This window comes from Pinus tabuliformis, chromosome 2_2 (assembly GCF_031772625.1).
Source record: "Pinus tabuliformis cultivar Carrire ecotype Pingquan chromosome 2_2, CPIR1, whole genome shotgun sequence".
In the NCBI taxonomy this organism is placed as follows: Eukaryota; Viridiplantae; Streptophyta; class Pinopsida; order Pinales; family Pinaceae; genus Pinus; species Pinus tabuliformis.
In genome coordinates, this window is record NC_142300.1 from 1,108,482,964 (window position 1) to 1,108,510,080 (window position 27,117).

The 27,117-nt window shown below is 39.6% G+C and overlaps 1 pseudogene; it reads left to right on the top strand.

Annotated features, from left to right (window-relative positions):
• The first annotated feature begins 1,641 nt into the window (after positions 1-1,641).
• Positions 1,642-20,989, top strand: LOC149197281 (uncharacterized; annotated as a pseudogene).
• Positions 20,990-27,117: the final 6,128 nt, after the last annotated feature.

A 27,117-nucleotide genomic window follows, 5' to 3' on the forward strand; every position in this document is an offset into this window, starting at 1 on the left:
ACCTTGGCACTCTCTGTACAACAAGAGCGCAACACTCTTAACCTCTCGATAGCATGAGTGAAACACACTGTGTGAAATTTCTCTACAACCTAGCTCCAAAACATAAACTAATCCCAAATTGTTTGTGGAATAACAAATTCATTCACCATGTGATCAGAGCAAATGAAAAACGGCAGCCTTGTGCAATGATTTGAAAGTAATTCAAAACTTTGTTGATGTAAAAAGACTTGGTGTTAAATCAGTGATGCACTTGAAAATCACTTGAAAAGGAATTATTTTAGAATTAGGGATCATGAAAAAATTTAGGGAAATGATGAAAATATGATGAGTGAAGGGCATGAAATGGATAGTGACAAGAGTCAATCATCACATAAAATGGTGTTTAATCAAGGGAAAATTTAGGCCTGAGGGTTTATACTTAGGATAAAATGGGAGTGGGGAGGTCTAGGCCTAACATAAGGAATAAGGATGATATGAATGCTTATGACTAGTGTTTGACACCTAATCCTCTATGGGTTAGTGTGGAAGCAGAATGGACTAAGGAAGTCCAAGAGACCTTGGGATGTGGAACCCAACGATCAAACTATGTACTATAAATGTATATCATTTGTTAATAAAAAATGTACTATCATGTTTTATCTTTCATATTCTGTTGCTACCATGTGTGTGTTTAACATGGTATCAGAGTGGGCGATATCCTTCCCTACTCATATTTGAGCCATTAGTTTTATGGCATTTCTGTGCAGGTCATTTCTACCATTAGTTTTGCATTTTATGAATATTGTTTCTCAGCTAAATTCTAGCTGCAACCTCTGTCATTTCTGTAGTGCCATTTTTGGCTTCCCTGCGCTTTGTAACTCCCTAATTCTACCTACGTTCTGCCTTGCATACAAAACAATTCTCTCTGTCTATTATTCACTTGAATATAAAAGCGCTGCTCTACTCTGCTCTAACATGGTATAATATAATACGCTGCCCATACCGGTTCAGTTTCCCATATAATACACTATAATTATATGTTTCCTGAAGCCTGCTCCATACAGATGATGTCGTTATACATTTTATTCTTTCTGAATCCCTCAAACCGTTATGCTCGGTGATATTTTTGGTGTCTGCCATCATCACTGTAGCCACTAGCAATTCCATCCAGCAGGTCAGACCATAGAGGTCTACATTTGGTGTTTGACATTGCATATGCTTGGTGATATTTGCTCTGGAATGTATGTGCTGGTGCCGCATTGTCTCTCACCGAGTCCAACCCTCAACATAATTATGTTGTTCAAGAAGCAATAACTGGGGGAGCCATTGCAATCGCTGCTAATTTTTTGAATACAGGGGATGAAGTGAATCGACCTGGACCTGGAGCCAACTATGTTGCAGAGCATCTAGAGGCCACAGTAACCTATTAAAAGTCCCATATACATAGAACATGGTACATAAAATGCCTATGGTAAAGGCTGAGAGGCCATCTTCATCATCATTATCTGATTTTGCAAAGAAAATGTCAAAATTACTATGCAGGTTTTTACTGTAGATTAAAGTCTTGCGAAGAGTGTCACTGGAAGTAAAGTCTTAAAGGCTCATGGCCTTGCACCAGAAATACCAGAGTATGCACAGTCGAGGAAAAGTGCTCCATAAACCATGGACGAAGAGGGAAAATAATCCTGGGAAGAAGATGTGGAACCAATTTCTAGTGGATTTGTAATGGAAAGCCATGGCAGGATTTGAGGACATAATGCAGTGGTTCCATCAAGATTACCGCTGGATTCCGTTCCATCAAATCCTTCCAAAGAGCCCAATTCTCGTGCTGACTGGAGAATCCATCTGGAACAAGTCGAAGCCATTCTCCAACCATCTCTTAGTGAAACTAAAACAAAAGTGACAGTGGTGATGCAACAATTTGTTCAATCTATTGAGTCACAAATTTTGTTAGCCCTTAAGGAGGCACTGATGGAAATCATCGAGCACTTAGGGAAAGAGGCTACAATGAGGGTATTGGTTGCTGAGAGAAGGCTGCTCTTTTTGAACAGGAATTGATTAATACCAAGCAAGAGGCATTGAATATGCTTTTGCGATTTAAACACAACATGGATGCTTAGATTATTCAAGCAGAAAGGTCATGCGTGATTGAAAGGAAACAGATACAAGAAATGGAAGCTAAATTACTAACATCACAAGATACAGTGAAAAAATTGAAGGCTGAGTTGAAAAGAAAAGGAGAAGTATTGGAGAAGATAAAAAAGGTTATGTGTCCATTGAATGATAATCGTCTTGATCTAATGAGTTCTTCCTCAGAATATTCAACAATGCAAGTAACATCATCAACAAAGCAATCACGTGAGTGCATGCTTACTGGAAATCCTAGTTTTCCGTCTGTAATCATGAAGTGCAAAGAAAAAAATATACCTGCAAATGGATATAACCAGGGAAGATATAGAGAAACTACTAATGAATCAACTGTAGATGTGTTACTTTTATTGGAAGGAAATGAGAACAAAGAATGCATGTGTACTAAGAATGATTTAAGGTCGCGGTCAGTTGAGGAAAGATAGATGGCAAGCACTATCTGTTTTAAAGGGAAAAATGATATACCTGTAACTACTGTTGCAAGTTTGACGTAGGATTACTGTCCACATGCAAGGGGACAACATGCTCCAATGGCATATCCTTGTGCCAAGTTTGAAAATATCAATATAAGTGTTGATTTGGAAGACATGAATTCTACGCAAAAAGAAAATGTTAGGCGTCTTTCTCAAAGAACAATTTTTGTAACCTCTACAGGGAAAGGTTCTACACTTGATGGAGCTTTAGTCCATGTGGATAGAAAAGAATCTCTAACTTCAGAGTCTGATGCTTCCCTAGGTGTTAAGAGAAAATTAGCTATGACTGATACAGGTGTTATTGTAGTTAGAAATGCAGAAAATAAAAAATATTATGTGTCTCGTACAGATGTATATGGTGTAGCATTTCTTCCACAAGATAGAGAAGCAAGTGCACAAGAAGCTAAATGTTCTCAGACTTCTGGTGGAGATGAGAAAGTTGCATCTTCTACTAGGGAGAGTCTAGGCATGAGAGTTGAAGACAAAAATGCAAATAGTTGCGGATAGGATACCAATAAGCATGTTGAAGAGAAGGGAAATCCAAAAGTTGATTTCATTACCTCTAGCAAGTTTCTTGATAATGATGGAGTGATGGAATTAATAAACAATTTAATACATTCTACTGTCAATAGTACAATCATGATTGATAAATCAATTCTTAGAGACATTCAAACTTGCCTACAAAATGCACATGAAAAGATAGAGTTTCTGCAACTTGAATCACAACTGCAGCATGAAGAATTACAACAATGGAGTCATCATTCTAAACTTGTTTCTGTTCAGAACACTAAAACAGACTCCCATAAGCAATAAGTTGATTCAAATATAGTGGCCAAGGAAGCAACAAAGTCACTTGCAAATGCAGAAGTTTAGTCTGCACTTCTCAAGCCCATCATTAGACCTTGGGAAGAGCTTGTCCATAACAAGCACATAACTAGTCTTGGATATGGCAAGGACGTGTCCTTTCATATTCCAGACTACTCCAAACTAATCCAATTTCAAAGTACTCGATTTCTTCAGGATGGTTCATCTTCAGCTGTTCCAGATTCTGACCCTCTTCCATAGCAACATCAACAACAATAGATTGTGAAATGCCAACACTCTCATCGAGTTGGCCATCTGAAAGATCATTGTTTTGATCTTCATTCATGTAAGCACTATCATAAAACCAGTCATTCTTCAAATAGATGCTTCAAAAACAAACCTCCTGCAAGAAAAAAGATTCATCTTGGGTGGATCACTTCTTGGCAATGGGCATCAACAACCAAGAAGATATTCCAGTCACATGTCAGAACTTGTTCTAGAGTATTGAACAATATTGCAGTTGAGTTTTCTGCATCATCTCACCTTGTATCTGATGGTGGGGGGGGGGGGGGGAATGATGGTCATCTACAAGCTTTAAAGTCACATCAAGTGAGCCTGAGCCACAACATGCCACACTAGTTTTAGAGTTGTAGCTAGAGACAAAGATGCCTCTGAGCATGCCTTCAATTGGTAATTTGGGACACTTCCTCTAGCAGAAGACTTCAACTTCTTTCCAGTTTTAGAAGAATTCCAGGAATATAGTTGGGCACACTTCCTTTAGCAGAAGACTTCATCTTCTTGCCAGACTTGGAAGAGTTCCAGGAATTGCATTAAGCATTCCAAAGTTGTTTGTCATCCTTAAACCATCACAGGATGAGACTTCCCTTTTCAGGTTGAACTTATCCTTTTTATGTGGGGTGAGACCTCCCTTTCCTAATTGAAGGTTTCCCTCTTCAAAAACTAGGAGCACTTCCTCTAGGAGAAGACTTCAGCTTCTTGCCAGTTTTGGAACAGTTATATGAATTGCACTAAGAATTCCAGTGTTGGTGGTCATACTTAAACCACTGCTCTTTATACCAACATTTCAGAGAGCACATTCAGCTTAGTGCTGCCATGCTTTTTTTGCACATTTTGTATTACAGCTCTCTTATTGGACTCATACATAACCCTTCGGGTTAAGGGGCGCAATGTCGGACACCAAATCCTCTATGGGATAGTGTGGAAGCCGAATAGACTAAGGAAGTCCAAGAGACCTTGGGATGTGGAACACAACGGTCAAACCATGTACTATAAATGAATATAATTTATTAATAAAAAATGCATTCTCATGTTTTATATTTCATAATCTATTGCTACCATGTGTTTGTTTAACAACCAGGGGAATTTTAGGGCAACAACGGAATAAGGGGATGGTAAAAAGGGAAAAATAATGATGTCTAAAGAGGGAAAAAATTGGAACATTAATGACTATATTTCTTTAAAATCATTCATTTAAGTGTAGATACCTTACCAACATTCAACATATTGACTCAGGAGTTCGTTACAACAATTTTCAATGCTCAGATACCTATTCCCATCACTTGACTTTAATGACCAAATAAATGACCAAACTCAACATGACTCTCCAAAAAGTGATAGGTCAAATTTATGACAGTTAAAACATTTATGAATTCGACCCCCTCCAAGACAACAAAATAATAGTTTGAAGGATTTTGACTAATAAATTAACCTACTCTAACATTTTCTCTATTGGGGATGGTAGTCTCCTTTTGAGGTGAAAAAAATGACACCACATGCGATAAACCTATCCATTGGGCAACGAAAACCATGTATAAAATTGATATACATACTATTAAACTAGAATTTTTTATTGACTGACTGACTAAAAATAACTGCTGACTGACAGAATCTTACTAGACACACTGACTTATTTATTGCAACAATAAGTCAAGATATTATGGCCTTCACCTCATGCTTTAAATATAAACTCTGATTACCCACACTTACAATATTTCAAAGTAGAATAAAAATTTACAATGAAATGATCCTTAAACTATCAAATTAGGTGAGAAAATGTTTGAGTAGCCTGCCATTCACAAGTCTTGATCAAACTGGTTCATTTGATAAATCTTCAAGTCGATAGGCATTCTATCCCATGAATGCAGCAACCTTAAAAGGACCCTTCCACAAGTTGTTGAACTTTCCATGTTTTCCTTTATCTTCATTCTGAGCATCCCAATTTAACACCAAATATCCAAGTTGAAAATCAGTTTCCTTTGTTATTTTGTCATAGATTTTCTTTATCTGGTTTTGTATCATCTGTGGTTTTTGAACACCTTTTCTCTAGACTGTTAGAGTTGAACCATTTGCCAAATTCTCTGCTGCATACCATTTGACTCTACTTCAACCTCCTGTAACGATCTTATGACTGGCACTCCTAATGAAGAAGGAAAAAGTGCCTCTGTTCCATAAACCAACTCAAATGGAGACATGCCTATTGATCTTTTAGTACTCACATGATTTTTCCATAGTGCATGAATTAGTTTTTTGTGCCAGCTCCTTTTATTTTCCTGCAGGGAATTCTTAATAATGTTGACAAAACTCTTTTTAGATGACTTTTCCAAGCCATTTCCTTGACGGTAGTAGGCTGTGGAATGGCATAGAACGATGTTATATTTGTGGCAGAACTCAGTCATCTTCTTTGACTTAAATGTAATGGCATTGTCTGTGATAATTTTTTGTGGACAACCGAAATGAGAAAAAATATTACCTTCCAAAAATTGGATCATTACCATGTCCTTAGCTTGTCTAATCGGGGCTGCCTTAATCCATTTGGTAAAATAGTCGGTTGTTCTCAATATCCACTTGTGTTATCCAAAAGAAACATGATGAATTTGAACAAAGAAATCAAGTCCCCATTAATGAAATGTTGAATCAACTGCTATAGGCTTTTGGGGTAGTGGGACCAACTTCTTCCTTCCTTCAAACATTTGCCATTCTGGACAACTGGCCACCTTTTTATAAACATCAGTGAAAAAATTGGGTCAATGCAAATGCCCACCGTATTCTCCTTTGTGAAACTGTTCCATTGTTGCTTGAGCCTCATCTTCTAATAAGTAATTAAGAAATGTTCCTTCGGTATCCTTCCAGTACAAGAACTGATCAATAATGCAAAATTTCACTGCCTTCAGTTTTAGAAATCAAGATTTAGTTTTGGGCCAATCAGGAGGTGCTTGTAAATGTTGTAAGACGTATAAAATATATGCATACCAAGGTGTTGTAGCAGCTACAACCACCCTCAAATTTCTTTCCTTAGCCTCGTTATGGAGCCTTCCTTCCAACCTTCACATCAGCTTGTCTTGCTTCTTCAAGTTCATAAGATTCAATGTATTTCTTGCATAAAGACAACCTGTCAATCATAACTTGATCCATTCCCCTCACAAGTTGTTCACTTGGACTTGGTCCAACTGTAGGGTAAATAGCTTCCCCTTGAAAATTGCACATTTTTGGAGGGCAGCCAACCTTCCCTCTAGGAATTGTGCAATCCCCTTTGATAGTTTTCTGGGCTCCAGGATTGCGTAATCCTACCAGCTAACCCTCCCAGCAAGATTTGCACAAATTTTCCCAGCAGCAGGTTGTTTAGCCTAGGATTTACGCAAATCTGGGCAGCAGGCAAATGCTTTACCCAAAAATTACGAAAATGTCCTGGGCAGCCAGCCCAGCTCCCATCTAGATATGCACATTTTTCTCCAGCAGACGAGGAGTCTCTTGCATGTGCAGTTGAGTTGATTGGTTTCCTCTGGGATTGAGAAAAATAGACTTGCATGCATGGGATGCTTAGCCTAAGGCAACATGCAAAGGAATCCCTTGTTTCAGGGATCTATGTTTAGCAGTTGGAGGTTGCATGTAAGGAGCCATTTCGAAACCTCCCACTAAGTGTCGCTTCCCCTAGATTCGTGGCATGTGTGTCACAAGCTTGATGTTATCAAAACTCATCAACCAGATGCTGCAGAGCTTGTTACTTACATCAACCTTGTAGCTCTAACATCCCACGTCACATCTAGGAGCAGTCGACACATTCAACTTAGTTGTTTTGGGGTAAGCCCGCTTCCCATGTCTTGTGCTGCATTTTTCTCTCTTTTTGTGTTTTCGCTTGTGGCAGTATTTTTTGATTGATTTCTTTGAACTCTTGTTGTCATTTACATATATACTAGCTTGTCCTAGCTCTATTTTAGTTTTCATTGCTATCTCACTGCTGTCGAATTCTTGAAATTATTTTGCATGGAAGTTCACATAATCGATGAACTTCCTCACCCACATGCATGTTGATATGTTTGTTGAATATTTCATTCATGTTTTTCATGCACTGTAAATCACTTCTGCTATCCCTTAGTGTCGCCATGTATTCACTGACTTAGTTTATTTTCAGTTGCCTATCGACAAGTTGGGCCAACATTGGCCCAGACTCTCCCTTCACCAAGGCTGCATTGCATAATCTAGGGAAGAAAGGCTCACCTTCCTCTCCAGATTTGAGCATTCCTACCTAGAACTAGCCTCTAGGAATATTTTGCGCATTTCTGGAGGAAAGTGGCTACTTGGTCCAAGAAATTACGCAAATCTGTTCCTGGGCCAGTAATCCTTCCTAGCTGGAATTATGCATTGCACAATCCCAGCACTCAGCAACCAAGATGGACTGCACATTGTGCAGTTCCAGAGGTCAGTAAGTCTCCCAGCAGCCTATACTATGCCTTGTGCAGTCTTGGCAGTCAGTCTACCGACTTCCCGGCCGAAATTGCGCAACCTTCATGATCATTCACCAGGGTATGCTGCAAGTTAGTTCTTATGTTCAATTTGGTTTTCGGTTGACAGATTGCTTGCCATGAGTGTTGCCATGTCTTAAGGTATCCCAGGTGTTCATCGCCCTCTCAGTAGTATAGGTACAATGGTTTCCAAGAGAGCAGAGATGAAGACACCATTCAGAGCACACTTGGGCATGCAGTCGATCAAGTGTCCATGGACTTACATACCCAAAAAGACATCAAGTTATTCATAGAAAGGGACATCAAGAAACAAAATCATAACAAGCAGCATCATGAACATGTTGAGGGCCCGGAAATCAGGTTAACAACAAGGGGGATACCCACCCGGTCTGGAACTTGGTTAGCAGCTCCTTGTCCGTTTGGTATAGCGGGTCCGACTGGGGATAATGGGACTAGTTTCCCAATCTAAGGGGTGTGTGTGTGTATAGAGTTTGATGATGTTGATCTAGAAGTAATTTTAGAGCTAATTCAATGTTAACTCCTAAACTGACTCTATGCTATTGTAATCTAATGAGAACAACACATCTAATCTACGCTAACCTGGGGTATATTTCTTCTATTATGCGATCTAAAAAGATTTCGAACAATAACTGGTAATAAAGATCATTCAGCTATCATAAGAATATAAATCGATTAAGATAAACCATTCTGCATAAAAAGTTAGGCAAAATAGTTGTGAACAACATATCGCATAATAAGTTATTCATATGTCAAGCACAAATAAATGACTCCGCCGTAGAGAAGTGCCAAATGGTAACCCACACATTCATACATTAGCATATAAACAACTAAAACTTCATATCACTCTAAGAATATAAGCAGAAATTGGTCAAGAGATAAAAGTACCATTTATGACCGATTTCACTCACAAACTTCAAGCAATAATGATTTATCTCTACTTGTTCTAACATCTACTAAGAGTACAGAAGTGCAACATCAGTAGCAGACATTAAAATGCAAACATAAATAAATCTCGATCCATCCATTCATCAAAACCTCCTCTGAGGGTGCAGAAGTGCATGTTCCGAGGACAAGTTTTTGACAAATTTCTGGACCCTTCTCCAATGCAATGAGAAGGGTTAAAATACTACTACCTAATTCTAATAATAGTATTATTACAAAATTTTAGGATGCGGTTTTCAAACGACCGTCCTTTTTCTAATCTAGTTGAAGGAAAAAAAACAACATTCTAAATGAAGTCACTTATGAACTTGGTCCTTAAAGTTGCAAGTGTTCAGCATAGGCTTGAGAAGAGTCGGCTGACTGATTTCTGTGCTGAGCTGGGCTGCGAAAACGACATCTATGAGAGCTGGCGCTACCTTTTTGGCTGCGTTTGTAATGCATTTCACCGTCATCGATTGGCTGTGCGGTTTAACCAAGTACATCCAGTAACATTCCCAATTCAACCTGGCCAATGCTTGGATTTCTTTCCCTTTTGCCTGCGCTTTCTGCCTCCATTCTGTTTCCAGTTGCAACCTGTTTGGTAGGTACCCCGGGGTGGTCTCTGCAATTAAATTGGCCCTGTGTAAATTCTCATTTACATAGTCGATAAGAATGCTTGCCTGTTTTGCAGCTGTCTCTGCTGCTCGCTCCGCCTGCCTGATTTGATCGTCCCATTTATTAAAGAGCAACTCCTTATGATTTTCATTTATCCTGGGTGCACCTGCCCTTTTGCCTTCATCATCATCTTGCCAAGTCAAATATTCTGTCACCTTCTTGTCATTCTAATCATAGTCACTCCGCAAGTCCACCACTTGACTGGTGATTTTGTCCCTCAGCTCACAATAGTGACTCCACTGTGATATTTTACGTCCCAACTCTTCTTGTTGCTACAGTAGTTGCTCGTTCAAGCCAATAGATTCTGAAATGAATTCTGCCAGCTTCGGCTTATCTTTATGCATTTCTTGTAAATTCTGCAATTGTTTTTCTTTCTCTTCGAGACTCCTTTGATAGCCTATCTGCATTTGTTGAAAGTCTTCCTGTAGTTTCTCGAGCTGTCTGGAAGCTTCAGTGTTAGCGTTGGCTTGTTGCAACTGTTGTTGTAGTAGTTGTATATGATTTTCTTGTTCCTTCAATAGTTGCTAAACTTCTGAGGCCTTGTCAATAGTTGCAGAAGCATATGCTCCTGCAATCTGAGACAACTTCGTGAGATTTTCAGTCGGATTATTATTGGGGTCTTTCCATAAGACGTCCAAATGTTCAGCATCTTGCGACAGTGTATTCTCTACTTTTCTTTTCTTTCTCTGTCTCCTTACAACTGCTTTGTGTTGGGGACTATCGAATACATCCAGTGGGGGAATTTCTTCTACGTTAAGTAGAAGCTCTGAAGGTGGAGCGATAGGAAGGTGTTCTGCTTCTGCGGCACTACTCACTATAATTGAAACCACTTCTTGCACCACCTGTGTATTATTCACCGGTGTTTTTGGGGCTTGCCCTTCAAGATTGATCAATTCATTGAAGGTTTCCCACTCTTTATTTGGCTCTGTTGTGACAAGTGGTGCTTCGATGACAGGAGGGGGAAGATTTCTTGGTGGGGAGGCGATAACTTGCTATTGAGACATTTCACTTGACTGAGTTGTATCTTTGGTTGTTTCTTCTTTTTTTCCTTGGTCATAAACAGACTCTTCAGGGTGCTCAGATACTTCTTGCACGGCGTTGGACTTAGATCTGGAAGTGCTAGAGTTTTCACTGAGGCTGATGCTTGGAGTCGGTTCTCTAGCAGGTAGTCGCAGCTTCTCTAGCGGAATACTGGCCAGCCTTCTTTCTCTGTATAACGTGAATTTTTGGAGGTCACCTGAAGACAACCTCGACTGAGCTTGCCGCAAAATTTCTTGGAGCGAACTTTTATTCTGAAACAGGTCATCAAACAAATCTTTCTTTCCAGAGAACACTCTTATCTTGACATTCATTGTGAATTCTTGGGCCACATCATTTGGGTCGAATGGCCTCGCTGGGAATTTAAATAATTGAAGACACGTCACATTCTCCACTTCGCCAAAAGTGTGTCCTACATCGAACAAAGAGAAGGCCCCACAAGTTACGGGAAATTGAGGCCATATGGCCTGCTTCTTGTCCTTTAGGTCTTTGGTCAGGCCGCCTTCAGAACAGGTTTGATAAGCGATTTCCTGAGCCAAAAGTTTATCAGGGACATATAGGGGTAGGACATGTGGAGGTACAGTGCTTCCAAAAACTCTAATGTAAGTAAACCATTCTTCCCCGAACCATCTCGCGATGGGGATGATGTCGATTTGTGCCTCGGGAGAGCACCTTGGGGGGTCTTTGTCATAGATTATTTTATATAGGGGCAAAATAAGCCCATGGAAAATCTGGTAGAAGCGAGGGGCAAACATGGATGGGCAATGGGTCTTGGGTAGTCCATTTCCAACCCATGGCAGGGAATTTAGATACAAGACAAACAGAATCCATAATATATGTAGACAGATAAAAAGGAGGATAGACCCTTTGAGACAAGGATCTCTTAGACCGGTAATTGATAACAGCTGTGTATAGATTATCAGAAAGAATTTTGGCCCAATCTATAATGTCGGCGTTTGTGGCAGCATCAATTAATGGTAGCCATTCAGATGAAAACTTGTTGATATCCGACATCCCAAATAACCTATAGAGCATGGCCGTAGCAAAACAATATGGAGAGGTGAGGGAACCAGTGCTGTACATACCATTTTTATCCTTTTTTAGTGGCTCGTCTCTTCTAGACCATTCTTTAGTGGTGTTTGATAGATCTGGATTCTCCGCCGCGAACTTCTTAACAAATTGTGCGTTATAGGTCGCTTGCGGTTCTGGAAGATGATACATAAGCTTCAAATCTTGCGCAGCAAACGATCCGACGAGCCCGTATCCTTGAACTTTGAAATGTCTGTTGTTTAAGTCTGCATCATCCAGTATCCACTTGATCATATCCGTATATGGTAGAATTTTAGGTCTTGCCGCTATTCTGTGAAGAAATGAACATGCTAGGTCCTCTAAGGATGCCTCAGAAGAGCGCGGTGCATCCACTACAGCAGCAACCTTCATTATTCTAGGGTTTTCCTCTTCTAGCAGCCTGTACATGCCTTCCCATGTTGATATCCCTACGTCTCTGTTACAGGCCGTGTCTGTGTACAGAGGCGCCATCTCCTTAGTATTCTCCTTTGATTCAGAGCTTTGAGCTTTATTTTTCTTTCCCATTTCTCTCTGCGTTTGTGTCTGAGTCGTCTTAGCTCTTCGTTCCTGCAGATTACAAGTGAAATGGAAATGACTGATCCAGAAAGGTGATGGGAGAGTTTTAAATGCAGCAGATAAATCAAATATGCCACCTTACGTGAAGTAAATCTCTACCAAGGCACGCGTCTTTAATCCATTTAATAACTGACAACTAATTCATTTACTATCATTAAAAGCGCATGATTTCGGGTCAGATTATGGTAAGTGGCTTTTCTTTGAATGGCGTGCCCGGAGGATTCGTACTGAAGTGATTTATGATTTGCTGACGTAACCTAGCATATCACGTGATCGCTAATCGCATCATCGCAAATCGCAAGGATGTAGCATCGCAGCGATCGCAACATCGCAGATCGCAGAAATTTGATGTTTGCCAAATCTAGCCGACTTATTTCTGCGATATGCGATCTAGCGATCGGCGTTATCGCAGATCGGTGAATCTTTAAGTTTTTCCTTATGGGCACTACTTTGTTGCGATGCGATGTTATTGTTAACACGAGGGTCGTGCGCATATTGATTTTTCAAAGAGAATTGAAGGTATTTCCTATCCTTTTGCAACGCGACTTTAAAGATTTTCTTCTCATCATAAACTTAGGCTTAAAATATCCAAGAGGCTTTTCCTAAGCATATGATTGTGACCTCAAAAAGAAACTCTTGCTTTTCCTAAAAATTAACTAAGGGTCCCCATTCATTTAAGTATCTTGGTTGATACTTAGATGAACTAGGGGGGGTGTTGCTGGCCACAACAGAACAATAGACGAAGCAACATACTGAATGCAATGAATGCAAGAGGAAGGTTGTTGACAACACAAAGGCAGAACAAAGTTGCAAGATCAAGCAGATCCACTGATAATGAAAGCAACTTTGGAGACTTAGAATATGAAGTGACGACGCGACATGAAGATCGGGCAAAGGAAAAAGATGGAACAAGGAAGAAGTTTCATATGTTGAAGCAACAACTCAGGAAGAACATGAAGCTACACAGACAAATGCATGAGTTGCAATAGGAAAAGGAACAACAATGGGCACAAAATGCACTCACAGAGCAAACTGCGCCCGTACAAGTTAAGGATCCATCCCAACAGTTGACACAGAGAAGAAATGGTAAGTAGTGTTGGTGATTACATGCAAGGGATTCCGCAGCACGCATGTTGTTGAGCGAACACATGCAATCCAACATATTCAACACACTCACCAAGCCAAAGACAAGAAGCAAGTCCAACTAGGGCTGGAGATGTACTTCGACAAGTTAATGCACATGACCACCAGCAGACACTTGAAGATTAGCATGGAAATTATGCGTCAGTGTGTTTTCGTTAAGCTACACCCAAGAAGACCGTGCACATGTTAGAAGACGAGTTGGATAAAGGGGTTGCACCAATGCATTGGTTGCAACGGAGGCAAGAGATTTCTTCAGAGAGATGTCACCATGAGGTGCATACACACAATCACGGATGGCCAAGATTAACATTAGCTCACTAGCTTCACCATCACAAGCATGTCAAAGAGTTGGTCTCACCACAACGGACCAAGTTTCAGTGATGTCTTGCAAGGCTTGCTCAAGCCATGTTGTCTCACATGAGTACATGCGCATTGTAATGTTGAGTCATGTCAATTGTAAGTCGAGTGTCAATAGTTGGATGTAACAGTCATATAGTAGGTGAAGAGTCATGACAGTAGCAAAATTTTCACAAAGGGGAATGTCAAGGGTCAGCCAAGCTTCTACTAAGATTATCTTGAAGAAGGCTTGGACAGTTTTTTAACACGCCTTGGCTTCTCCATTGCACGAAGCTAGTACATCTCTTTAGAGGGTGGATGTGGCTGTAACATTTCACTAATGGGACTAGTAGGTTTACATGGATGTATTGTATGATTGAAACTTACAATTTATATAATAAGAGCCGACACACTTTCATACATATGTTGTTATTGTAGTCGGACTGCTCCAGTTGCCTTACTAATATAATTTGTTTAACTTACGTATTTGTGTATGAAATAATTCACATGAAATTATATGAGTCTTGTTGTTAATGTGTTGTCTATGTTTTAATGTTGTCACCATCCATGTCAACTGCTCTATTGGACACTAGACAAACCTTTCATATGAAGCTTGCTGTAACAACCGTAGCAATCGTCTCAGACTGATCCATGAGTGTTGTACGTGTTACCTTACTTTGTATGATGTGACTGCCTTATCTGAGTGGACTTCTCTACTGCAAGTTGTGCATGTCCTTTTGTGTTGTGTGTTCCTAGCCAAGTTAGGACTGATCCCTTTCATCCTGGAACTGAACTTCACCTCCTTCTTCCTTTGAAGTGTTAGAACCTCTCATACACTTTCCTTGACTCACTGCATCAGTCACACACTTTCTACTGACAGAGTTATCTTACATGCCTCTATGTGACATCATGGTCAAGGCATTACCTTATGACCCACTGCTGGGACTGCTACACCAAATGGTCTGAGGTCTACTTGGGACTTCATACCGGGGAGATCCCCTTGAAATGTTGGTTGGTATAGCACCGTCAACACAAGGTGAAGAAATAAACTTCTCCAGCACTTGCTAGACAATATTTGAGAGATTTTCTTCTGTTATGACAATTAGGAAATTAATTTGAAGGGACTACAAATTGGATTCAACCACCATCTGACCCAAACCTTAACCTTTAATCAATTTTGTTGGTTTCATATCTATGTCATATTCAATAATTGCAACGATCTATTTACCCATCCTTCTATATGTGTCACTTTGAGTCAAGATGTTTTTTACTATAGCACTAGGCACATAAGCCATGAAATGAGAATGAAAAATGTACACTCGAAAATATTTCAAGGCCTTAAGAAGAGAAAATACTTTTTTTTCCGTTATGTCATATTTGAGCGCAACATCTCTAAGCACCCTACTGAAAAATGCAATAGGTTGCTCGAATCCCTGCTGATTTTTCTGCAAAAGAACAACAACAATACTGTGCTTAGATGCAAAAGAAAATACTATAAATTCACATTTATAATCTTGACTAGCCAGTGTGGGAGCACATGATAATGCTTCTTTGAAATCATTAAAATATTTCCTATTGTCTCCACCCCATTTCACCTCGCTGTCCCGCCTCAACATATCTATAATTTTTCTAGAAATGTCAGCTAGATTAGGGATGAACCTTCTTAAAAAAATAATTCTGCTCAAAAGGGAATGAATCTCCTTTTTACTCCTAGGAATATCCATTTTCTGAATTTTTGAAATTCTGTTAGGGTCTATTTTGTTTCCATCTTTCGAAATGATATGACCCAACAACTTGCCTTCCTCTATTCCAAACAATGATTTCTTTGGGTTTAATGAAATACCATGTTTCCTATACTTCTCCAAAACTACTCTTAATTGCTTTAAATGCTCATCATTAGACTGTGAATAGATAGTAACGTCATCAAGGTATATGACAAGAAACCTATCCTTTTCTTCTGCAAAAGTTATGTCCATCACTCGTTGAAATGTTCCCCCTGCATTCCTCAGACCGAATGACATATTAGCATATTTGAAAGTACCCCAGGGCATTGTGAAGGAGGTCTTATCCTAGTCTTCTAGGTGAATCAAAATTTGGCTATACCCAGAAAATCCATCCAATAATGACATTCTTCTTTCACCAACTACCTTTTGAAGAACATGGTCCATTTTTGGCAACATATAGTTGCCCTGTTGTAGCGGACACAACCACCGTCCAAAATTTTTCCTTAGCTTTGCTTTGGAGCCTCCCTACCAACCTTTCACAACACCTTGTCTTGCTTCATCAAGTACACAAGCTTCAATGTTTTTCTTGCAAAAAGAAAACTTATCAATCAAACCTTGACACATTCCCCTCATAGGATGTTCCTCCGGACTTGGTCCAGTTGCAGGCTGAGCAACTCCCTCAATAAATTGTGCAATTTTGGAGGGAAACTAGCCTTTCCTCTAGAAATTGCACAAGTCAGTCTGGTCGCCTAGTAGGCTCCAGAATTGCGCAATTCTTCCAGTCAGGCTTCATCCAAAAAATTGTGTAATTATTTCCAAGAGGTCTGCTCAGCCCAGGAATTTCAAAATCTTGGGCAATAGTCATCTGCTCTACCCATAAATTGCACAAATCTCCTGGGCATCTAGCCCAACTCCCATCCAGAAATGCACATTTTCTCCCAGCAGTTGAGCAGCCTCTTGCATGCGCAGTTGAGTTGACCAGTTCTCTCTGGGAACAGGAAAAACTGATTTTCATATATGGGTTGCTTCTCCCAAGGCATCATGCAAAGGTATCCCTTGATTCAGTGACCTACTTTTAGTAGCTAGAGGTTGCATGCAAGGATCATTTCAGAAACCTCCCACCAAGTGTTTCTATTCCTAGATTTGTGTGATGTGTGTCACATCTTCAATCAAAACTCATGAACCGGGTGCTACAGAGCTCTCTCCTCACATCGAGCTTGCAGATGTGAAATCCCACATTGCATCTAGGATTCATCGACTCATTCAGCTGAACTATTTTGCGGTAAGCCCACTTTTCATGTCTCATGCTGAATTTCTCTTGTTTTTTGTGTTTCTCTTCGTATGAATGATTTCTGCTTGATTTCAGTGAGCACTTGCTATCATTTTGATACATACTAGCTTGTACTAGCACCATTTCAGTTTTCGTTAACATATCACTACTGTCACATGCATGACACTATTTTGCATGGACGGTTGTCACTGTAGTGACTTGCTTCACACACATGCATTGTCTCCCATTTTGTGAATCCTACACTTGTTGTTTGCATGAATGATCATTCAATCTTGTTTGCACTCATCTCATCATGCATTCACAGTTCTCATGTTTTTAGTCACCTTTTGGCAGGACTGGGTTGCCTTGGCCCCGACCGTGCCTTGCCCAGCTAGCATTGCTCATATCCAGAAGCGAAGACACTGCCTTCCCTCTAGAAAGAGTACAATTCTAGTGAGGCACTAACCTCTAGGCTTGCATTGTGAAATTCTTGGAGGGAGTGTCTTGTTGGCCCTAGAAACTACACAATGTAGTTTTTTGGTTGCATGTCATGGCTAACTAAAATTGTGCATTGCATGGCTTCAATCCTCAGCAGGCCAGGATGGACTGTGCATTACACAGCTTGAGTATTCAGTTAGCGTCTAAACAACCTAGACTGTGCCTTACGCAGTTTTGGCAGTCAGTCTCGTGAGCTCCCTGTAGTTTTGGTTTTCAACTAACAGATTTCTTGCCATGAGAGTTGCCATGTATCCAGGTATCGCAAGTGTTCATTTGCCTCTCAACAGCACATGAACAATAGTTTCCAGGAGAGTAGAGTCAAAGACACCGTCCAGAGCACACTTCGGGATTTAGTCGATTAAATGTTTATGGACTTGCCTAACCACGAAAACATTGAGTTGTTCATAGACAAGGACATCAAGATACAATGACAACAACATCAGAGCAAGAAACACCATGAACAACGACTGAAGGAAGCATACCATATGAAATGAATGCCAGACGAAGGTTGTTGGCAACACAAAGGTGGAACAAAGTTGCAAGCTCAAGCAGATCCACTTGTGATGAAAGAAACTTTGGAGACTCAAGTTATGAGGTGATGATGCGAAGGCAGACAACGGAATAGAGAAGGAGTTCCATGTGTTGAAGCATCAACCCAAGGAAGAACAAGAGTTTCTTAGGAAAGAGAATGAGTTGCAGCAGGAATAGGTACAACACGAGGCACAACACGCACTCATAGATGAAACTACACCCATACAAGTTATAGATCCATCCCAGCATCTGGCACATAGTGGAAAAGATGAGTAGTATTGTTGATCACATGCAAGGGATTGCAGCAACATGCATGTGATCCCACCCATTTGGCACACTCACCAAGGCAAAGACAAGAAGCAAGGCTAGTTGGAGTTAAACATGTATTTTGACAAGTCGATGCGCACGACCACTAGCACATGCTTGGAGATCAGCACAGACATTATGCATCAACATATTGTTGGTCCGGTCACACCTAGGAGAACCATGCACATGCTATCAGATGAGCTGAATGGAGGAGACATATCAGTTTAACCAGATGCAATGGATGCAAGAGTTCGCTTCAGCAAGATGTCACCATTGAGCACATGGACACCAACACAAATGAACAAGCTTGGAATTAGTTCACCACCATCGACCATCACAAGGATGTCAAGAGTTGGTATCACCACAATGGACCGAGTGTTAGTGATGTCTTGAATGGTTTTCCAAAGCCATTTTGTCTGACATGGGCACATGTGCATTGTAATGTAAGATTTTGTCAAGTGGAAGTTCAAGTGTCGATAGTTGGATGTAACAATCATAGAGTAGATAAAGAGTCGGGGTAGATGAATTGCCACAAAGGGGAATGTTAAGGGTCACCGTACCCGTTGCTATTAATAGAGCCTCATAACTCATTGTAAAGGCTTTTGGTCAGCCAAGCTTCTGATAAGACTATCTTAGAGAGAGCTTGGACAATGTTGTAATGAGCCTTGGCTTCTCCACTATGCAGAGCTAGTACATCTCTTTGGAGAAGTAGGTGGTTGTGGCTGTAACATTCCATTGTATGAACTAGTGGTTGGACATGGATGTATTGTATGACTGGAACTTACACTTCTTAACATAACAAGAGCCAACATGTTTCATGCATATGTTGTATTGTATTCTATGGTATCTTGTTTATTCTAAATGATATATGTATCTGTTTACTTATGCATGCATGTAGCTATTTGTGTATGTATGTATGGATCTTTGTCAAATGTGTTGATGGTTTAACCATCACTTTGGATTGCTAGCTAACTTGCCTTCCATGTTGTGATGCATCTTTGCTCATGTGTTCCCTTCTTAACTGTGTGCTATCACAGGTTTCCAAGGGGCGCACTCATCTCAGGTCGCGTGTGTTAGAACCTCTCATGCACCTTCCTTGGCTCACTACAATTATCACACCGTTGCTACCAACAGAGTTATCTTACTAGCCTCTATGCGAAATCACGGTCAAGGCATTACTATACGACCCAATGCTAGGACTCCTACACCAAATGGTATGAGGTCTAATTGGGACTTCTCACCAGGAAGTCCCCTGACATGTTGGCGGGTCTAGCACCATCAACATTTCTGGTGCTAGAAGGAGGGCCAAATGACAAGCTGTGTCCTCTAAACCTGTTTTGAACCTTTGCATATCTATCATGAATTCTTGCACTCTTCTCTCTCCGTGATGTTTTTTGAACCACGAAGATGTCACCATCATGAGACATTTTTTCAATCACTTGTCCACTTACACATATGATGGTGAAGGTGAAGTGGCCTGACCTAAGTTCTTACATGAATTTCTTCCCATGCTTTATGAGGAAGATGGATGTTCTAACGAACAGGACGGCTTGTTTCTTGCATACACACTTCGCAAATCTCCACATCGGTGGTTGTGGAGCCTACCGGCTGATAGCATGCATTCACTTGAGCACTTCTGTGATCTCATTGAAGTCACTTTCTATCATTTTGATCTAGAACATCTTGACCAAAAACTGTTACAACAATGGAAGGCTTCACATGAATCTATTATGGATTTTTGGTAGGGATTCCATGACTTGTAGTTTCAAGCTCCGAAGAGCCAGATGAAGTTTTTCTATCTTTGGAACTGATTTGCGTATTGCGTTATGAAATCTGCTAGTCCTAAGAAGAAGTTTGAAATCAAACCTCACTCATCATTCTTTAGTCATGGAGCTGCATAATCTCAAACAGATGCGGTCACTGTCACAAGTGACTCTTTGCCATTCCCTCATCAAATAGCTCTGCCACTGCAGAGTGATGTTGAGGATCATGCTCACACATCGATTCAGCTATCACATCCTCCCAACATCACTTCACTTAATTTTCATGCAGATTTGGTTGTGAGTCCATTGAGTTGTCATATGAATTTTGTTCCACAGCCACCATCTTCACACTCGACTATTCCTCCAGATGATACTATCTTGTGTTCTTCAATTCCTGACTCTATACTTGTTGTGAATGAGGAACAAGCCACTGACGGAGTTGGTGTTACACAACTAACATGCGTTGTCATTCATGAAGAGTATGAGTGGGAGCTTGGGCATCAACAGTCGGTGAAGGATGACCCCCTTCCATCCAAGCCCCCTTCGTTCCTTCCTGACATCTTTGGTGAACCTTCCATCCATAATTTCAAGTGTATCTTCATCCATAGATGTACCCATCGTTGATCACTCACGTGACACACCAGATGTCAGTCCATCATCCAAAAATAGAGAGGATACGTTTCTCATTTAAAATCCACTCGATCTTTCATTTTCCTTTTCCAGAAACACAAAGGATGAATTTTTTTGTTTTTCATCTACCCTTTTGTTTGATTCATCACATTAGGAGGATGCCGATGAAATCATTGATTTTTCTGATTGTGGCTGTGCTGATCCATTTGCTCCCATATTTGATCACGATTATGATTCTATTGTAGCTGATTTTTCGAAGCCATCGGTCTATGATGATCTATCTAATGATGAAGTTGAAACACTTCAGGCTGTCGAGGAACTTTAGCCTAAGGTAATTGTTATGTCAAGCCCTCGCTGTACAAAGGTCAGTTTCAATTCCGGTCAGGAAATTGATCAATCACCGAAGGCTCCTCATAACCCATTTGTATGCATTAAAGATTAATCTCACACACAGATCATACTTCCTCCACTCAATTTGCATGATCCCATCGCTCATGCATTAGAGGAATCTTACATTGCAAGCACACGTGCACAACGCAAATTGTCTTTATTTCTTTTGTTTGCTTTCATGTCATAGTCAAGAGTGTGCTTATGATTCAAAGTTGCACATAGTGGTGCACAACACCATGGTATGTCCACGGATTGCTCGTCATGCACTTGCACTCACTTATGTGTCGTGGGCGCTTTGAAACACGAAGTGTGGTTGTCTTCATTGTTATATCTTTCTCGCTTGTTGTCTCACACAATTGGATTTCTCACCAACCAAGCCTTCACAAACATGGGTCAACCAATGTGCCAGTGGCTACATTGGAAATATCCCTTCACGTGATCAGGCCATGCACCATTGGTTTAGGAGTAGGATTAGTGTTTTCTTTCAGTCAATTTTCTTGCATGCTTGTTTGCTTACTTGCTTTGTTTGTTTGCTTGTTTGCTTATTAGATTTTCTTTCGCTTTTTCTTTTTCTCTTGCTTTTCTTTGTTGTTTGTTTGTTTGTTTTCTTTTTCATTCGTAGGTTAGTTTTCCATGAAACCATGCCTGACATGTTGGGGAGTCTAGCACCGACAACATGTCCTTAAGAGGTGCCCTGTTTAAGTTTCTGAAATCAACACGCAACCTAATTTCACATGTTTTCTTTCAGATTTGTACCAAGTTAGACAACCAATCAGAAAAATGAAGAGGTACTATAATACAAGCATCAAACAACTTTCTTACTTCTTTTTCAATCAAGGGCAGCAACACTAGATTCATCCTTCACAACTTCTGTTTGAATGGTTTCTAATCCTTTTTTATTGGTATTATGTGCTGAATAATCTCTTTGTCATACACCTTTAAGTCTTCATACCCCCAAGAAAAAACATCAGAGAATTCAGTGAACAATTCCAAATATCTTTTCTTCATTTCAAGGCTCAAAGTTTTGGACAACTTTATCATTTTTGGGTGTTTTGTTGTACCTATATTGCATTCTTCAACTCCTTCTCCTATAGGTACTAATTTTGGCCTCTTAGCCACATCATTTTGGTCAAACAATTCCTCCAAAGGTACAAGTCCTCTTCAAAGGACATTGTCTTTGAGTTGCAATATTTTTTAACTCAAAACCCTGTTTATCTAATTCTTCCTTGAGCTAATCAATAAAATTTATTTATCTACATCCTCCTATCCACCATCACTTTCAAACTTCATCTTGGAAAAATCTTCTTTCATTAACAAGAAGTTCTCCACTTTCTTATCATTTTCAAAAAATTGCCAATGGCCCATGTTATCTGGGAAAACGGGCCTATGTTTCACCTCTACCTTGTATTTTCTTTAATATTACTAGGAATCTCAAAATCAGAAGCTGAAGTGGCCAATATATCTGCAACAACATTATCCTTCCTAGTGTGGAGTACTGAAGAAGGTATGTTTTTATTGATTATTTTGTCATCTTTTCTTTAAAACTCATAACCTCTTTGCATCATGAACTAGGTAGATAATAAGAAATCATGACAAAATATATGGGATTTATACACAAAACAAAACTACTAATAATTGCCATTTCTTATACAGGAAAAGGGAAAAACGAAAGATTGTCGTCCCAAAGAAAAAGACAGGGCAAAGTTAACTGTTTTCCCTTTGGCAGGGAACCACATGAAAACAAGGTGATCCAAATTGAAGTGTATCAGCCAAGGAAGGGAAAAGGAGATATCGAATTGGTGCAAGGAACAAATGGATAACTAGGAATTAATAGTTCGGTGAATCCCTCAGGATCCTTTGATCTTGAGGGATCACTATCTTAACTATTTTTGCATCATTGATATCTCCGCTTGGTTGTTACAAAAAGGGGCAGCACTGCTAGCCCGAGGGGACGATCTGCTGTTATTTTCTATGTAACTTTCCTTTGTATTTGAAACTTTGATCATCGACTCTCATTGAGAAGTGATCCACTATAACTCTGCTTTGATGCTTTAATATAAATCTAGTTGTTGTTCCATCTTTGATCCTGGAATAATATCAAGTGGTGTGTCCCTGGAGGCTAAGGGCCTGGCACTGGTGGAACACTTGCTCTTGTACCATTATCTTCAATTCATGCATGGTTTTCATTATCAGCTTTGTTCGGTAATTGATGTGTTTTTTTATTTTACATCACAATTCTGTTATATTTGATTTATGTTCAACTAAGTAATATCGTTCTCTGTGACAAGAATGTCGTATTGTTCATTCTAACTTTGTAACGCATTGTTGTTCCCTTAATCATTGATATAACATTGTTGGTCCTTACAGAATGCTATTACTGTTCAATTGGAGAGTAACTATGTTGTAACATTCATAATTTGGTATTACTGTATTCATCTATGGTTTACACTTAATTGCGATTGTTGTTCAACTAACATTGCTATTCCATTACGAATTACAATCATTATTCTTTGTAACTGAGATTGATATTTGTGGTACTGAAGTCAGATTATTGTTTCTCTTAATATTAAAGCATGTTGTGTGTGTTATTTATTTTGGTTCATTGTACATTTACATTTAGCTTGAAGTGTTGTTCTATATTTCATTGCTAATCAGTTGCCGTTCTATTTCCGTATGCTGTCCAATTTATTCTTAGAGTAAAGATTGCCATCTGATTTCTGTAGGATACGATTGTTGCCTTTATTTCCTTAGACTAAGGTTTTGCTGTTTATAAGAACGATTTGTTGTTCCATTTCTAGTTGTCGTTCAATAACCTAGTTGTTGTTCCATTTCCTGTTATTTGCGTTATCATTGCTTTGGTGTGCAGAACAATTTGAGACTGTAGTGAGCATTGACATTTGTTGTCTAGTTCCCATGTTGATGATATGTTCCTTGATTATCTTTAATTACATCAGTTTAAAGAGGGATGAGTTACTGTTACTATACCCTTGATTGATAATTTGCTTTAGTTTCTTGAATGCATGATTTAAGTCTTAAGGTGCTTTGCTGTAAGTAGATCTCGTTTTGAGCATTCGTTTACCCTTGTATTTTGAGCACTATACTACTAGCATTACTTTGACAAATGACTGCCTCAAACTGAGTATGCTCTTTGAGATAACAAATCGTTCCTGGATTGATAAGTTAATGTGGGGTAAATAGAGGTGAAAAAAACCCTTTTTACGGCTCGACATTTTGGCGCTGTTGCCAAGGAAGAGTGTAGCCATTTGTTTCTTTTCCAGAGTAGTGTAAGAACCTGTTAGGAAAGAATTGGGTTTTATAAACAGAAGGTAAGAACGTGCGTTTGGAGTATGTAATAGCCCTGCTCCCCTGCCCGCTTTCCTGTAGATTTGTTTCTGTTTTGTTTGGGTAGAACTTAGCAGTTGATTTATGTGCATGACTAAGCAGAAAATGCCAAAAGAAAATCCTAAACCTCTACCCAAGCCTGACAAAGCTAAGGGGTTAGTGAACCTTAGCTGATCGACCTTTATAGACGAAATCCTTAAGAAAGCATAATATCAGCCTTCAGTAGGACCTAGAAAAGTTACTTCTAGACAGCCTACTAATTCCCTTCAGGCCACATGATCACCATCTGTAGCCTTTGCTGAGGTGCATAGTCAAACCGAAGAACAAGATTTTCAAAAAATTGAAAATTCTAGCCCAAAATCATTACAAGAACGGAACCTTAGCAACCTCTGTGAAGGAAGAGGAGAAATAGGAGAGACTGAAGAACCAAGATCTCCTCTTGGGGTAATTCAGCCATTAAGTAGCCCAGATAAGGGAAGTGCTACAAAAATCATTTATAACGAAGTTGAAGAAACTCAAGAACCTGAACCTCCCCAGACATTAGGCACTCTCATCATCCCAGATAAAGGAAGTGTTGTTAAGGCCATTCCCGTTAGAGCCATTCCCCCTTGACAACCTATGAATACCCTTCTAGATATCCCAGAAGGTTATTGGCATATATTTAAACAAAATGGCCTAGAACCAGCCAAACACCCAAACCTCTACACTACAATACCCCATTGTGGATACTGCAGCTAATGCACCTATGAAATCAATTCCTCTCCAGCATATCCCTACATTCCATGGCCTTACATCAGAAGATCTAGATGCATTCTTATTTGAATTCAATGTGTTGTGTAGAGGATATGACTATACCACCGATCCCCAGAAACTAAAAGTATTTCCCTCTACATTAAAAGGGGCTGCTCTAAGATGGTTTATGGGATTGGGTGGTGGTGTTATAAATAACTAGGATCAAATGAAAGAGTCTTTCCTAAAAAAATATAAGGATTATTGTAGGTATAGAGAGTTAAAAGATGAAATATTTTAGATGGTAGCTAGATTGAATGAAACATTAGAGGAGTATGTTGAATGTTTCTAGTATAATATTCAAAGATCTCTTTATGCATCATTACCATTACCTGATAATGTATTAAAAACAACATTAATTAGGGGAGTGAAGGAACAATGGATTGAAACACTAAATATTATGGGAAAAGGAGATATTTATCAAGAAAATTTTGTTGACATTATTAATCTATGTATCAGGAGCTCAAGAGGCAGCACAAGACTAAAACCAGCAGAACATGGTCAGTTTACAAGGGATAGCAGAATTTCGGCAGAAGGAGTAACTTGTGCAGAAATTGGAAATTTATTAGAAAATTTTAAAACTGACATATTGGGGACACTGACAACACAACTTAATATTATGCAGACCAAATAAAAGAAAGTAGAGGCGGAACATAATTTGGCAATCTTCTTTCCCAGATGTAGAAAGAAACACAGCCATAAGGAGTGTCCATTAGATGCAGTCCAAGTTTGCGTCATTTGTACAAAAGACCACTCTATAGAGAGATGTCCCTCATTTCCTGGATTGAAAGAAGTATACAAGGAAGCAGAAGAAGAGCCAAAATTGGTGTATCTACTCAATCAGCACCGTCGATGGCAGCCATGACAATTAGGTATGTTTTCAGACCCATCCTCTTCTTTTCAGCCTCCACAATATCATGCTCAACAATATAATACAATGTGGCAAAATCAACCTCCCTTCTCGAATTGGTCACAACAATCATTTCCTTCATCATCTCCATGGCCAAATGAAGCAAGCCAACCCAATTGGACAAATTTTCCCTATACCCCACCATATTGGCAAAAGAATGTATATCCAACACAATGGACCCCTCCTACTTCACAGAGTTAAGCATGGCATACAAACTAGCAAAGACCGATGAATCAGCCAGTAGGAACCATCCCACTCCCTCAACCTACACTGCTAGCATTATAACAAAACCCCCAATCTAACTTAAGACCACAACTCCCAGCCCAACCCAACCCCAATCCGAATAATAGACCGGTCCAATCCATTCATATAATTGAAACACCAGAGATAGGAACCGATCTAAGGGAGTGTAATGACCTTCAATTAATATCTGGGTGTATCATTGAAACAGAGGGAGATAAAATAGCTCAAGTTGAAAATCAATTACCTATAGAACAACCGCCACAAGAAGAGGACAAGACGAGACAAAAAATTCATGATCAAGCAACCACATCCTCTCCCCCATTCCCAGAACAATTAATTATACCTCGACCTATAGAATATCCTGATTTTGACATTCTGGGAGAACTAAAAAATCTGTACATAAAATCCCACTCCAAGCCATTCAAGACATCTTGATATATGCAAAGACTATCAAAGAGCTATGTATAAAGAAACCAAGGAGGAAAATAACAAGTAACCCAAAAGTCCAAGTAGTTGGCACTCTATCTGACTTATTATCAGGAAGAGAAACACCCGTTAAATACGAAGACCCAGGAAATCTAATAGTAACCATACAAATCTATGGAGAAACCTTCTCAAATTCCTTAGTTGATCTAGGAGCTGCAATTAATATCTTAACAACCAACACTTGCCAAAAACGGGGCATCACATCAGTAGAACCGACCTCCACTTTACTAGAACTGGTTGACTGATCTGTGGTTAGGCTAGAAGGCACACTACATGATGTTATGGTATCCGTT